The 15,985-nt window shown below is 33.8% G+C and overlaps 1 protein-coding gene across 2 annotated transcripts in view; it reads left to right on the plus strand.

The window, feature by feature from the left end:
• Positions 1 to 1,292: 1,292 nt before the first annotated feature.
• Positions 1,293 to 15,985, plus strand: part of LOC114324994 (uncharacterized) — a 197,119-nt gene continuing 182,426 nt past the window's right edge. Inside the window, exon 1 of one of the 2 annotated variants that reach the window (XM_050663503.1) lies at positions 1,293 to 1,590. The gene's annotated coding sequence lies outside the window, so the exon portion shown is untranslated. The remainder of the gene's footprint in view (positions 1,591 to 15,985) is intronic. The other variant, XM_050663500.1, reaches the window with a different exon arrangement.

The raw sequence follows: 15,985 nt of genomic DNA on the forward strand, positions 1-15,985 counted from the left end.
CGAAGTTTCATATCAAGGCTCAAATCTCTTCCACAGAACACTCTCTTCATTTTAGTGAATATGGATCTGGCTTTTTCTATTCTTATTTTGATTTCTGCTGAGCTATCGTTGTCTTCATTTATAAAAGTGCCTAAATATTTGTATTTGCTAACTCGATCGATAATTTTATTGTGTAAATATAAATTTTGGACATTTCGTGTTGATTTCGATATTACCATAAATTTAGTTTTCTTTATGTTCAAAGATAGTCCATATTCTTCGCTGCAGTCTGCTATCTTATTCACCAATGTCTGTAGCTCTTCAAGTGTTTCTGCGATCAGAATGGTGTCGTCGGCAAATCTCAGATTGTTTAATTTAACACCATTTATTTTTAGAACTCCAAAAGTGAATTTAGAAGCTGAATTGCAGTTTAAAGTTCAATCTCTTCTCTCTGTAATGATTTACCGACAATGTTGATGCCTTCTAAAATGGCCAAAAGTCATTCATTAAGAATGTTTCTCTTTTTGATATTTCTTTCACCAAACACTTATCCTCATGAACATGGGCGCTCAGATAAAAATTTTTAGGGGGGCCAGACGTGAAGATGTTGCATATTATACTTTGTATACTTTGGATGACAATATCTAGTTTAAAATACCCGAACAGCTTGGGAAGGAGGGGGGGGGCACATCCTCCCTGCTCATGTGTATTGGCGCCCATCCTCATGAACTGTTTCAGCTTTCTGATGAGTGTCTTCAACAAAAGTAACAACACTTTTGCTGTTTGTTGTACTCTGGTAGTAGCCAGAAATATTTGTTTAACATAATTAAATTTAGTAGATTGCACAATACCAGCATCACCTACCAAATTGAGTGTTGTTGTCCCATGCCTGTCAGGAAATATTAAAAAATAAATAAAATAAAAGTTTAACTTTGCCACCCTGTATTTCGGTTATTATCAACTTTTGTTCTAAGGTAAATTAGCTTAAATCGACCTATTTTAACCTCAGGAATTTAAGGTTAAGCTATGGCCCATTCTTTACCAAACACCCTGTATACTTAAAAATTGTACATGTAAGTCGGTCGTTAAAAAAAATTATTTAAAAAAGAATGCTCGACTTACAAACGTCAAAATATTCGATCAGTATTAATTGTGTTAAATTGATTTTGTTGATTCTATTTTTTCATCACGTTTTCGCGGATGTTGGTCATTATATGACTAGCGGCATCGAGCATCTTCAATAAGCTACTTCTTCGATCAAAGTCTTATAAGGAAGCTTTATATATACATGTGCTGTGCAGTGACTGCAGTTTTATTTAGTATACACTCAACACGCGAACGTAAATAACATAGTGCGGCATGTGAGAAGAAGAAACCAGTATTTATCAAAATTAAGGTGACTTTCTTGCGCGTTTTTGAATTTTAAACTGGACTTTGATAAATTACCATAGGTAGCTGTTTCGTTAGTTCGGAGTAAAATCAATACGATTAATCAATCAAGTCAATACGATTCATAAAACCGGGTTAATAAGTAGAAACTGTTTGGAATATCCAGGTTTACGATAAACCAACATTTTATCGCAAATTGAAGCTGGTTTAAGATACAGACAGGTAATATTTCAAGATTTTTATGTAGAAATGAGAAAGGTCTCAGAGTAGGTTTTTAAATTTTTATTGCACTTGCGCTACTTTTCTGCAATTGCTATCAATATAGATCCAAGATATTATTTTTTATCAATAAAAATGTGCTTTATGTTGACATAATACAGTAATAATTATATTTGCCGCTGATATTCTCATTCTATTGAGCCCTCAGATTCAGTGTCGTACCGATAGATCAGCGGGCCATGGTTCCAGTTGGGATGCGGGCCCCCGCCCGCCCAATTAAAACACACATTTTACATCAAAAGTTTTTAATAAACATTAAATATAAATCATCGTATATTATGCCATATATTTATAAAAACTGAAGCTAATTTTAAAGAGTACATTAATATTAATCCTATCGTTTTTGGTTTTCATACTGACATGACTGATCACTTTACTCCATTAGTTTTTATAAATAATCAAACTTAAAAATTTTCTTCATCTAAATTTCCAGTCATAATTAAAATCTTAATATCAGAAAACTAAAACAGCTTTTAAAAAATCAATATTGAAATGATATTTATATAATATGAACAAAATAGATTCTTAAATTGTACATGATACATTTAAAAATAAGTTAAATAATTACATACCAATCTCTAGGGAGATACGACGCTTACATAAAAAAATATTGTGTAAGAACGCTCCACAAACTTATTCTTTCAATTGATGAATGTCTTGTTCCCCACATAAAAACGAGAACCTAATTCTTTCTAGGTTGATTCCAAAGACTCTGATGAAATTTTGTCGAGTCGAAACAAGGTTTCATTCGGTGTTGAAATGAAGGGTTTATTATCTTGGGGAAATATACTTATTTTATTTCGTATCACAAATACTTTTTAACACTTTGAAAATACAGTAAGGTCTCTTTTTATGCGGATTATTTTAATGCGATTTTGAAGTTGTGCGTGTGCGGTTTGTATTTCATCAAAAAATTCATATTATTAACAAATAGTATAATTAACATTAACTATTCCCATCCAAATGTCAGTAATCTGGGGGTTTGCAATTCGGGTATTCCCATTGTCACATGATGTAGCTGTAGCAAGTAGCTGGTAGCTATTACATCTTATATCAATCTGAGTTTCGTATTGAAAGGTATAACCTGTAATTGTTTTGAACTTAAATTTAAATGTTTAAGTATCTAGTTAAGTGTTTAAATGTTGCTGATTTCAAGTTGCAGTTGCAGTATAATAAACAGCACATTTTTATTTCCGGATTGAAACATTTAATTAAGTGTCGTAAACTTTTATATTCCATTAGAAGAGGTTTTTGCAATCTCAATATTGTTAGTCTGCGTTTTTAATTTCTTCTTTAAGATTTTATTTGGCCCAATGGAGACAAAAAACATCAAAGACATATAATTTTTAGTGGACAAACGTCCACCATTTTATGTGATTTTACAAAACTACGGAACGTATCATTACTTTTTCAATGCAAGTAAAGTCTTTTTTTATGCGATTTTTTATATGCGCTTTTCTGTAGAACATATTCACCGCATAAAATTAGACCTTACTTTACTAAAAATAACTAAATTCTAACCGACTAATTTGCTGTGTATCAAATTTTTATTTAATTATATATGACAAGCGAGAATTGTCAAAATCTGAAGTTGTAATAAGAGAGCCGTGAATTGAGAATATTTACATTATATACTACATATTAATAAGACTTTTATAGAAGAGAAAATGAATTAAGAAATATTTTTAACGATATGTTACAGAGTTGTAACAAATATCAAAAATAAAACCTTGGATAACGGTGGGGTTGATATCGTTAATGAAACGACGAGATTTTCTTAAAAATAAATTAATAAAGCAATTTTCGCTAGCACTTAATGTTGATTATAAAAACTATAGACATAAGCTTAATAGGTTGTTAAAAAAAAACCAAAAACGACTTATATCAAAATACAATTCATGATGCAAACAGGCTGGTGCTAACACAAAAAAATATGGAATAAACATCTAAAAATATTGAACACATATCAATGATCAGAGTTAAAAGTTTAAATAAATATTTTTGACTGAATCATTTAAAACTAGATTAACACTATATGAAGCGCTGTGAACATGAGAAGCGTTTTGATATATCTCTTCGAAATTTTGGCTTGAACGCCATTATAAACGCCACTCATGTTTGCTGCTCTATCACATCCCAGACCCCGCAGTTTGTCCATGCATTATGTATTTAATTTAGTTTATAATTTAGTCAAAATTTTAGTGCTAAGCGTACACGCAGTTTGGTCAGTTATCGGAACAAATCCTAAAAATGATTCGTTAATTACAACATCGAAGACAATTTTCTTCGGCATACACAATTTCTACATATCGAAAAACTAACTAATTTGGTATGTTTTTGAAATGTCTTGAGTTGCATGTTGCGTCTATGTACAATATTATCGAAAAAAAAATGGAGAAACACTAATATTATGAAGTAGTTCACTTTTAATTGAGTTTCCAAGCAAACCTATCACCTCATTTTGAATTTTCGGGCTAAGATAAGTGACAGATTTTTTTCTTCGATTTTTTCTTTCTTCTTCGAAGCAAAGAGTGCGTTAAAGCGGGCCCCTATGGGCCCGGGCCCTGGTTCCGCGGAACCCGTGGAACCATGCTCAGTATGCCACTGCCCCAGATATCTTCACTACACTTATCACTCACTGCACTACAGTAGTAGTATGTACTGCACTAAATCTCACCAAAATAATAAAAAATTAATATATTATATAAAGGGTGTCCAGAACTCTCCTGACAAACGAAGACCGGAGACTGCTCAGATAATTTTAAGACAATTTAACCCAATTCACCTAGTCCGAAAATGCTTCCGAAGGGAGCTAGAGCTCTTTGAAGATGGCGCCTTGTAATTAGTTTTTTTTAAATACCTCCAGAACGCTTGTCTTTATAAAAACGAAAATTGGTGTGCATATTTATCTTCCAGAGATATATTCCATCAATTGCCAATTCTTAGTACCGTTTTTTGTAAGGCAACGGTTATTATATCGTAACTTTTTGTGTCTTTAACTTTTAAGCATTTTTAATACTGGATTATTAAATTGTGAGGTATTCTAGTACTAAAAGGTACTCTTGATTTAAGTCGGTAGGACTTACCGTTTTCTAGAAAAATCGATTTGAAAATTTTTCGTTTTTTGAATTTGAATTTTTTTTGAAAAAGTAGCTGTTTCGTTAGTTTGGAGTAAAATCAATACGATTTAATCATAAAACCGGGTTAATAAGTACAAACTGTTTGGAATATGCAGATTCACTATAAATAAATATTTTATCGCAAATTGAAGCTGGTTTAAGATACAGAGAGGTACTATTTTAAGATTTTTGTGTAGAAATGAGAAAGGTCTGAGAATAGGTTCTTAAATTTTTATTGCATATTTGCGCTATTTTTCTGCAATAATTGTTATCAATATAGATCCAAAATCATGTTTTTGTTATCAATAAAGATCCAAAATAGTAATTACAAATATAATTTTCATTTGTGTTTTATGTTGATATAATAAAGTAATTATATTTGCCGCTGATATCCTCAGTCTCCTGAGGCCCCAGATCTCTTCCGGAAGAGCCGGAAACCGCCCCCGGAACGAGGGCAATCATGTCTTTTTTGCGAAATTTCCAAAATTGAATGAGCGAAATAATTGTGATTTTGGAGTGTAAAATTGTCTTGACTTAAAATCACTGTCGAATCTGTTCAAAAGCACATACAGGGTGGGGCATTAGTGCGAGAAACTCCAATTACTCGTTTGTCGTAAGAAATGCGAAAAAAGTTATTTAGGTAAAAGTTGGGGCACAGATATATTTAAAAATATTTTCAAATATACAGAGCCACCCGTATTGCGGTGTCGGAAAGTTGGTCGAGAACACTTCGTCGACAGAAAATTGGTCGACAACATTTGGTCGACAGACAGTTGGTCGAATGCACAATTCATCGAATGTACAATTCATCGACGAACATTTGATCGAATGAATTTTTCATCGACAAAGACCCAAAGGTAATAATGGTGACAAATGAAGGATTATTGATTTTTATATTTTTTTACAAGATTTTGTTTAAATTTTCTGCAGTAGTCTAAAATGTTGATAAGTATCAATTTAAGTACATATAAACTCATATATTACATGGTATTCACACTCTTCTTTATCTGTTTTTACAATCCAAATCATTAAGCCACATAAAGAGGTGGAGCAATAAACCCACTATAACTACAGAAATGCTTTACTACAAAATTTTAAAAGTTAAAACTCTTTAGGTAATTATAACGCAGTAAGATTTAGAAAAAAACTTAACAAAACCCCCCCAAAAAAAAAATAAATTCAGATATGTATAATACAATATTCCAGTTAACAAAATAAAAAACAATAATCCGTGGTTTGTCACCATTAATCCCGCTATCTTAAAGATAAGTAAATGTTCATCGACGAATTGTACACTCGATGAATTGTGCATTCGACCAACTGTTTTGTCGACCAAATGTTGTTGACTATTTTTCCGTCGACGAAGTGTTGTCGACCAACTTTCCTAGACCCCCCGTATTAACCTGGTAACAAAAATTTATGTTTTTTAAATGGAACACTCTGTATATTTTTACATTTTTGGATTCTCTTCGATGTCTCCTTTCTTAAAATATAGGGTTTTGTAATATTATACGAAGTAGTTTAAAAGTTAATTGCATTTTTTTGTTAATTTCATTCACACTCTGTAGAATTGCAGTGATGTGACATCAAAATTTCTAGTAATCCCAGATTTTCTTGTCCATTCAGCAAATGTTCAAAATATTCCTTCCACCTGTTTAAAACGTGTTGTTCATTTATCAGAGTTTTTCCATTCTGGTCTCTTATAAATAGAGGTTTAACGCAATATCCTTTCTTTTCATTTTTTGTCCCACGATATAGATTTCTTATATCTTTATTTTTGTTATTTCCCTTAATTTCTTCCATTAGTTTTTCATTGTATCTTCGCTTCGTTTCTCTTAATATTTTTTTATTTCGTTTTCCAATAAATGATCAAAATATTGCATCATTTATTTTTTCACATTTTTCCTTACAACTTGTCGCCAAGATAGATACATGAAGTATAAACAGCAGATCATGTACATAATACACTCACCGGCACGAAAAACGGAGCACTCACATTAAAAAAACTTAAAACTTTAATTATCTTTAAACTTTTATTATTATAATAACGTAAACAAAAACGAAAAACTGTTTTAAACAATTTAAACAATTAAAAAACTTATGCATAAAAAATGCATAAAAATCAGAAATAAAGAATACACTATTCTTATCACTTTTAAAAGTGCAAAGGAGCGAGGCCCCATAGTCCGTTGCGCTGCGTTGCGTTGAAACGTCGCAACGGAACAACGCATTGTATGCCACACTCTTCCTTGCGTTGCGATGACACTGACATCGAAGAACACCCCTTTTCACAGCAGCGTCATTTCAGCCATACTTCAGCTGTGGCAATGGATAGATACAAACGTGATCTTTTATTACTATTATTAAAAAAAAATAGTAAATTCTTTCATATCTCAAACACATGTCATATATCACAGAAACACAAATCAATATGTTTCTACTAGGTCTGTTCGTTCCTCCTTTTAACTAACACAAAATTCGATCTGTCTATTCTTGATATTTATTAAATACGGTAAAATATTCATACGATTCAGTTGTTTATGTACAGATATTTACACTTTCAAAGCAATAAAGAACCTTTTAAGCTTTGTTTATTGTTTATATTATTTTGTGTATATTAATTAAGTTAATTGTAGCGCAGATATAAAAATACAGTTGATTTATGAATATTTCAAGGTGATAATCTAGGACAGGGTTTTTAACCTTTTTTATCTTGAGGCACACTGACTTAAAAACTGGTTCAGCCACGGCACACTTTGGTAAATAATCCCTATAATGGTAGTGAGTATAATCAAATTTCGCGGCACACCTACAGGGACTTCAGGGCACACCAGTGTGCTGCGGCACACTGGTTGGGAACCTCTGATCTAGGAACACTTATTTTTCATAGAAATTTAGAAAATCGGTCCTCCTTCTTAACCGCCACTGTGCTCCGACAATGCAGCGCATCTCCCTGCCTCCCTCTCGCCTTTTTTCTCCGTTGATCCGTTGAAACATCGCAACTGATCGACGCGACGCAGACGCAACGCAACGTACTGATGAGGCGATGGGGCCTCGTCCTTTGTCCGTCGATCCGTTGAAACATTTGTTGTTCCGTTGCGATGTCGCAACGCAACGCAGCGCAACGGACTAGTGGGACCTCGCTCTACGGCTCTATTAAACTATCAAGTCGAATCGAGTGTCAAACACAATTTGAAGTTGAATTGCGTTGGTTTAACCTCAAGAATTATGGTTGTAAATCCCGAAACAACGACTGTGACTGCTGCTATTGTTGCGTTGCTTCAAGACGGAATAAGTGTGCTCAAAAGTATCAAAAGTGTCCAATAGTACTGTGCACCGTATTTTTACACGTTTCTTGGCAACCGGAGCTTACGCTAGAGGACTTGGAATCGGTCCTCAACGAGGAACTAGTACCCGTGATGATCGCTTCATCCTCTAAAGGCCTGGTTTGTCTGACGAGATCGGCCCAAAATATTTTGGCGACATAGCACGAAAACGTTACCGTTTCCATTAAAACCCAATACATATATATGAAATAAATAAGAACGGTTTATATACATAAATGATCGGAACGCAATTTCGGAAAGGTGTACGATTGTTCGTGAACAACAGTTCCTTTAAATCAAACGCGTTTTGATTTCATCGATTTAACAAAGGCACATTTAAAGAAAATTTGTATTTCTTTAAAAAATTGTATTTTTTTGTTAGTATAGCCTACTTTAAATATCTTAAGATGTCCATCGGTAAGAAATATCATAAATTAAAGTTTTCTACATTAGAGCATTAAATAATAATAGAAAAAGCTAAAGAAAATCCTCCGTTGTATGCAAAGAAAATAAAAAGTTTTTCTCCCAAATAAAAACAACTCTTCTTTGGGAGAAATAGAGCTTGGATGCTTGTTTGTAGGTTGCGAAGTTATTTCCTCCTCTATATAATTCAGTATGGAACAGCTGCGGAGTTACTTAAAAGAAAACATTCCTTGAAATGGGTAACTGTTCACAGGATGATTTACTACTAAACACTTCGTAAAGAATTTCTTTGGATCTGGATCTATTCTCAAACATTTTCAGACTTATTATTTTCATTACATCTAATAACGCAGACGCATCGTCATCATCCTTCTTCTAAGACCATATAGCAATAAACAAAATCATGTCTACTGTTTTTAGGGCGAGTTGCTTTTAAATACACATAAAATTAACACCGAAACTTATATCGCAACGAAATGACTGCATGTATACAAACCACAAACAGACGAAACTTCTGAACGGAATAATTCCCTGAGATAGAGCGATATTTCTCGTGCTATATCAACGAAATATTTCGGGCCGATCTGGTCAGACAATCCGAGCCTTTAACAAAGTCTACGAGATCGTCGTGCCACGAAATCAACTTCGGTACGTCCGGAATACTAACGTAAGTGAACGAACAATAATTAGATGAAGACTTGGAGAAGCAAATTTAAGCAGTCACACACCTCCAACTTCTCAGGCGCCATTGAGTTGAGGGGCTTCAGTTTTCCAGAAACCATGCTCATTTTACTGTAAATAATTGGAGGCACGTTTTATTTACCGATGAGTCCAGGTTTACCTTGCGGTCTCCAGATGGCCGTGAGAGAGTATGGCGAAGACCACATGAACGTTTTGCAGAATACGTATCTTCAGTCCTAGGATATGCTATCAAGGAGGCTCAATTATGGTGTGGGCTGGAATTTCTCTAGAGGCACGTACAGAATTGTACATCGTTACCAGAGGCTCCATCACAGTTGCCAGGTACATTGATGAAATTCTCCAAGATTTTGTTGGAAATGACTTTGTTCTGATGCATGATAATGCCAAGCCTCACAGTGCGAGAATCACTCAACAGTTTTTAAATGAAGGAAACATTCCTGTAATGGATTGGACAGCATTGAGTTCAGACGCAAACCCAATCGAACATGTTTGGGGCATGCTTGGGCGAAGGATACGAAGTCGTGTTCCTGTCCCTTTAACCTTAAATCAGTTACAAGAAGCCCTTTTAGAGGAATGGGACTTATTCCCCAACAATACATTTCTCATTTGATTTTAGGCATGCCAAGGAGAATTCGGGCAATAATTCGAGCACGTGAAGGAAATATTCATTATTAAAATCAGTTGGTCCGGACAGATGATTTAAGTTCTCATTAATTGAGCGTTATTTTGTTACAACATTTACTTACGTTTTTTCCTTAATTTTTAAATTGTTATCTACTGAAACAGTTCTTTGCTCAAAAGTTAAATTTTTATTAGAAATTACTTAAAACAGTTTGTTTCGTTTGTGTTTACGTTATTATAATAATAAAAGTTTAAAGAGAATTGAAATTTTAAGTTTTTATTTTAAAAATGCAATTGCTCCGTTTTTCGTGCTGGTAAGTGTATTTGAAATGGAAAATTACTGTCAGTTTCAGTTGACAAAAAGTGTGTACCAAAACTAAAGCATCAGTCGCAAAAAGTCCATTAGACAATGATACATATCTGTCTGTATCATTGTCGGAAATATGTGCAATTTAAGGAAATGTAGAGTAGTATGTCATATTTGGCGCCTAACCTGTTTCAAAATAATTGCTACGGTTCTTTCTCCATTTACCTTCACTTTTTGTTTAAATTAAATAAGTTGTGACAGGAATTTAAATGTAGTGACTGTAATAAAAGTATAATTCAGTTAATAACATTTTTCTGGTCTTGTAATAACTTAATTATATGTTTATCAACAGAGTTACGATACACTCACTGAATAACATATTGCTCATTTTAGCTTATGAGCAATTTTTGTTAGTTGTTGAGTTTAATTAATTTAATATTATACATAATATTATTATTTATTTATTACTAATTATTTATTAAATTATAATCCCTCTATAATTTTTTTGAATTACAATTTTAAGGGAATTTTCAATTATATTTATTGAAAATGAATAATAAATTTTTCATTTTGAAACAAATCTTCTTCTTCTCAAGAATAATTCCGACTAAGCGCGCTTTGCGGCCTCAACACGCAAGGCGATGAAAACTGAAGGCGGGAATCAACGCAACGTGAAATAGCTCCCATAGGGTACAAAATGAGTCCTATACAGGGGTCAGCATAAGTCAGACAAGAAAATTTGCATGAAGAGAAAAAATGCAGCGTCAAATTGAATTTATTCAAAGAAATCCCAAAAGGGATTCGAAAAAAGGTTACTATAAGTGTTCAAATTGATGATCATCTTGATCAATGCCTTTGTTACAACGGAGAGGCAGGTCCGGCGAGCATCTAAACATTCCGTATATGTATTTGGACCATAGGAGTTTTCTATTGGTTCGTTGCAGCACGCGGTAATATTTTAACCAATAGACGGCGAGGTTCCAGATGCATATACGGAATGTCAGTCGGTCCCAAATTCATATACGGAATGTTAAATATCGTACACCGAAAAAGATAAGTTTTTTTAGAGTCTTTTAAAAGGAGATTGATTTTAAAATACTTGTTACTGTATTATTAAATAAAAATAAAACAATTATAGTATTTCGAATGTTATTTGGTGCGAAATTCATATGCGGAATGTTAATTATTCGTAGACCAAAAAATGGGACTTTTTATTAATCAGTTAAAGGAGACTGATTTTAGGATACCTATTTTATTAATGTATTATTAAAGAAAAATAAAACAATGATTAGGTACCTATTTGGTGCGAAATTCATAAATGGGAGGGTATAGATTTGAGAGACATATTTCTTTATTTGACTAAGGTTTCGCTTTCTCAGAATTTTTAATGACTTGCACGTGTTTCATTCACAGTCATTTGTTTCGAGTTTCTGTCATGTGTCACATAATATTAATATGTACGACATACGTTATTGGTATATACAATAATACAAAACAAAAACGTATGACGTACATATATTAATATTATGTGACACATGACAGAAGCTCGAAACAAATGACAATCGATGAAAAGCCCTATATATCAATTATGATGTCACTACCTGTATCATAATGAACTTTATTATGATACAGATTTCCATTAAGATACAGATTTTTAACTAATAGGGCTTTTCATCGATTGTCATTTGTTTCGAGCTTCTCTCATATGTTTTATAATCTTTGTAATATAATAAATATACACGGATTATACGACATATGACAGAAGCTCGAAACAACTGACTGTGAATGAAAAGCCCTATAGAATCGCGATATGACATTCGCGATAAAGGTGGCACACGCGCAGTAACCAATGGCGAGTCAAATACATACGCTTTGACAGTTCTCAATATGTAAACAAACTGTCAGACTGACAAACTACTTAATTTGTTTGCGTTACAAAATTAATAAATTTGAATATATTTTTTTGAATGATCATAGAACAAAAATCGTGTATACAACTTGCATTTAATTATCATTATGACGCTCGTACTCTATACGAAACTCGTTTCGTATCCTTTATACTCGCTTCATAATGACCATCATTAAATGCTCGTTGCATAATATACTATTAAAAACCAGTCTCATTTTAACTGGGTTTAATAAAAATCGTCTTTTTGTTCTACGGCTAAATATTCGCAACCGGCGAAATTCGTAAATTCGTAATCGTAAGGCGAAACCTTAGTCAAATAAAGAAATATGTCTCTCAAATCTATACCCTCCCATTTATGAATTTCGCACCAAATAGGTACCTAATCATTGTTTTATTTTTCTTTAATAATACGTTAATAAAATAGGTATTCTAAAATCAGTCTCTTTTAACTGATTAATAAAAAGTCCCATGTTTTGGTCTACGAATAATTAACATTCCGCATATGAATTTCGCACTAAATAACATTCGAAATACTATAATTGTTTTATTTTTATTTAATAATACAGTAACAAGTATTTTAAATTCAATCTCCTTTTAAAAGACTCTAAAAAAACTTATCTTTTTCGGTGTACGATATTTAACATTCCGTATATGAATTTGGGACCGACTGACATTCCGTATATGCATCTGGAACCTCGCCGTCTATTGGTTAAAATATTACCGCGTGCTGCAACGAACCAATAGAAAACTCCTATGGTCCAAATACATATACGGAATGTTTAGATGCGTCCGGCGAAGCACGTCAAGCTGTCCGCGAAGATTTCCAAATTCTTCTTCAATTGCAGTTCGGAGGTCGGGAAGGGTGTGTAGTGTGTAGTCCTCTTGCAAAAACGAGGTTCTTGAGAAGGCCCCACAGGAAGAAACCACAGGCCCGTGCGAGCCACTCTACGATTCCTCGTCTGCCTATCGATTCTCCCAAATCAACATTAAGGCCCGGCGCAAATTGAACCTAAGCCAGACATAACCTGCGCCGGCGGGACGGGTGACCCGTGCATTTATTTTTCTAGCGTGCTGCATATTGAACACAACCCAACCCAACCGTTGGCTATCGACGTGGCGAATAGAGACGTGTAAAATCAGTGCGGACATGTAACGGTTACTTTTGATACCGGTTCTCAGTGCTACTGAGTACAAATACTGATTACAAAATACTGATGTATCTGATCCTTGTACTGAATTGAGTAGGCAACTTAAACTCGGTATTTCCGTACTTGTAACTAGTAACGTTTTAAAAATATCTTACACGTCTCTAGTAGTCGTAGCGGTATGACTTTCGAAAACAATCGAATTTCATCATAAGCGGGTGCATAAAAAGATATCTTACAATGAGTATTTTATTTCTGCACATAATACCTACATATTTAAAATAATCTCTCCTCTATTGCTCGGTCATAACTCATATTCCTCAATTTACTGCTCGGATCACAATCATTTACAATTACTGCAGCTCATAATTCATAATCCCTCCGCTACTGATCGGTCATAAAAAATAACACTATCTGCATATTTCGTTTTTAATTTTTAAGCATAAAAAATGTAATATGTAATCAACAAAAATGTAATATGCCACCAAGTTGAATTTGAGGGTAATACGATATTTTTATCAATCACGGTTTTAAGTAACATGAATAATTTTTCACCTTATTTTTCTAATAATGTGTTTTTGTAAAGGCATAACTTTGATTATTAATTTCGTATCACCGCTTATTTAGCCTATCAAAAGTTATCAGAATTTAATGACAAAGACAACGCAGTTTTCTATCGGGGTGTTGACTATGCTAATATTTTTATTTATCATAATAAATTGTACTTAGGTACCATCCGTATTCATTTCAGATCAGTCCATCTCGCAAACAAAAACAAGTAAAAATAAACATCTGGCGGTGAGTCACGCGTCCCACGGCCCAAGAAAACTGTACGCCGATGACAAAAGTTCCCAAGCGAGACCTGCAAACGAATGCACTGATAGTAGGATGCGCAAAACTGTCTACGCAGTTAACCGGTGCAGGTTGTGTCTCGCTTAGGTTCAATTTGCGCCGGGCCCCGGGCCTAATACTCCCGCATAGTACATGCTACGTAGCTCGACGCCCACGTGCTATCATGACACCGACACAACTCACAACCTTCTGAAGCACGAACATGCTTCGTTTGAAGCTTGTCTTTTTCGACAGTTTTGCCAGATTTATGAGCGTTGCCGGACTTATGCCGATATTTCGAGAGCGTTGCCTGATTTATGCCGACCCCCTTATTAGTTGCATATGTGATGGCTGATTTGTTAGATACAGTTATTCCTGTACTAACCTTTTATATCTTTCTTTGTCAAGAAATATGTGGATGACCTGATATTAGCTATAGGTACCTGCTAATAGTGTAGACGATTTGTTATTTATTTTTATTTATTTTTAATAGTTTTGATCCTCACATAAAATTTACAGTTGAGATAGAGGACAACAATTGTTCAATTCCTTTTTTAGACCCCAAATTATATCGCGACCAAATATGACTATCTTAGTTGATTGGTACAGGAAACCAGTAACTTCAGTTAGATACCTGAATTATTGGTCTTACCACAAACACTCAATAAAAGTTAACTTGGTTAAACAAATGCGAACTAGGATTGAACGAATTGCTGATGAGTCATTCCACCAAACTAATCTAAAAAAACTATATAACCTGTTTTTAGACAATTCTTACCCTCCTACAATGTTAAAGAATCTATTATTTAACACTCCATCTGTCACACTAACTATTGTAAATAATTCAAATCATAATGATAATGCAGCTAACAATGATAACGTTGACATTCTAGAAGTAATTTCATTCACCTCCTTACCATTTATTAGATAGATTAGGCCAAGATACACGAATTTTAAAAAACCAAGTTAAACATCAAAATAGCTAGTAAACCAGTGTTAACTACTAATACACTGTTTTCAAGGATGAAAGATAGATCACCAAAGGAGCTGTTGTATGATGTAATTTACAGTATAGTACCATGTATTGTGACAAACAATACATTGGCCAAACCACTAGAAGTGGAGGGACCAGCTCAACCAGGGGTTCCTCGCCCTCTAAGTACACGAATTCGTTAATCATCTGATTTTGCACATCCTACTTTCGTTTGAAAATAGCACACTTTTGCAATTTCCAATGTTCCAGTTTTGGTGTTGAAGATACCAATTTACGTGATCAATCTTGTGCAGCGTGGTTAACGTGGGATCCCGTAACTTCCTCCTGCTATATAGTCCTTGCGCACGGCAACTCTTCTTCTTATCGTTTCTACTAAAATATTATTTATACCTTCAGCTTCCAAAAGCTGCAGGTTTCAAATACATAGTGATTCCATATTAAGTTATACAGGGTGTTTGGTAAAGAATGGGCCATAGCTTAACCTTAGATTCCTGAGCTAAAATAGGTCGATTTAAGCTAACTTACCTTAGTACAAAAGTTGATAATAACCGAAATACAGGGTGTCAAAGTTAAACTTTTATTTTACTTATTTTTGAATTTATTATTTTATTTACTGACTGGCATGAGAGAACAACACGAAATTTGGTAAGTGGTGTTGGTACTGTAGATCCTACTAAATTATGTTAAACAAACGTTTCTGGCAACTACCAGAGGCGTACAACGGGGGAACGTGAATGGTTGATCCTTCCTAAATCCTACGCCACTGGCGGAATTTCTATTTTAGTGCAATTTTTTGATTCTCCAATACTACCTATATAAATAACATACTCTTTTTCATAATGATAAAACCATTAGTTTTCGAGATATTTGAAGCTAAAAACGACGGAGCATAATTAATTTAAAATTATGTTAAAAATAAGTGTGCCTTTTCATATTTAACTTCAAATATCTCCAAAAATAA

This window comes from Diabrotica virgifera, chromosome 10, assembly GCF_917563875.1.
Source record: "Diabrotica virgifera virgifera chromosome 10, PGI_DIABVI_V3a".
Taxonomy (NCBI): domain Eukaryota; kingdom Metazoa; phylum Arthropoda; class Insecta; order Coleoptera; family Chrysomelidae; genus Diabrotica; species Diabrotica virgifera.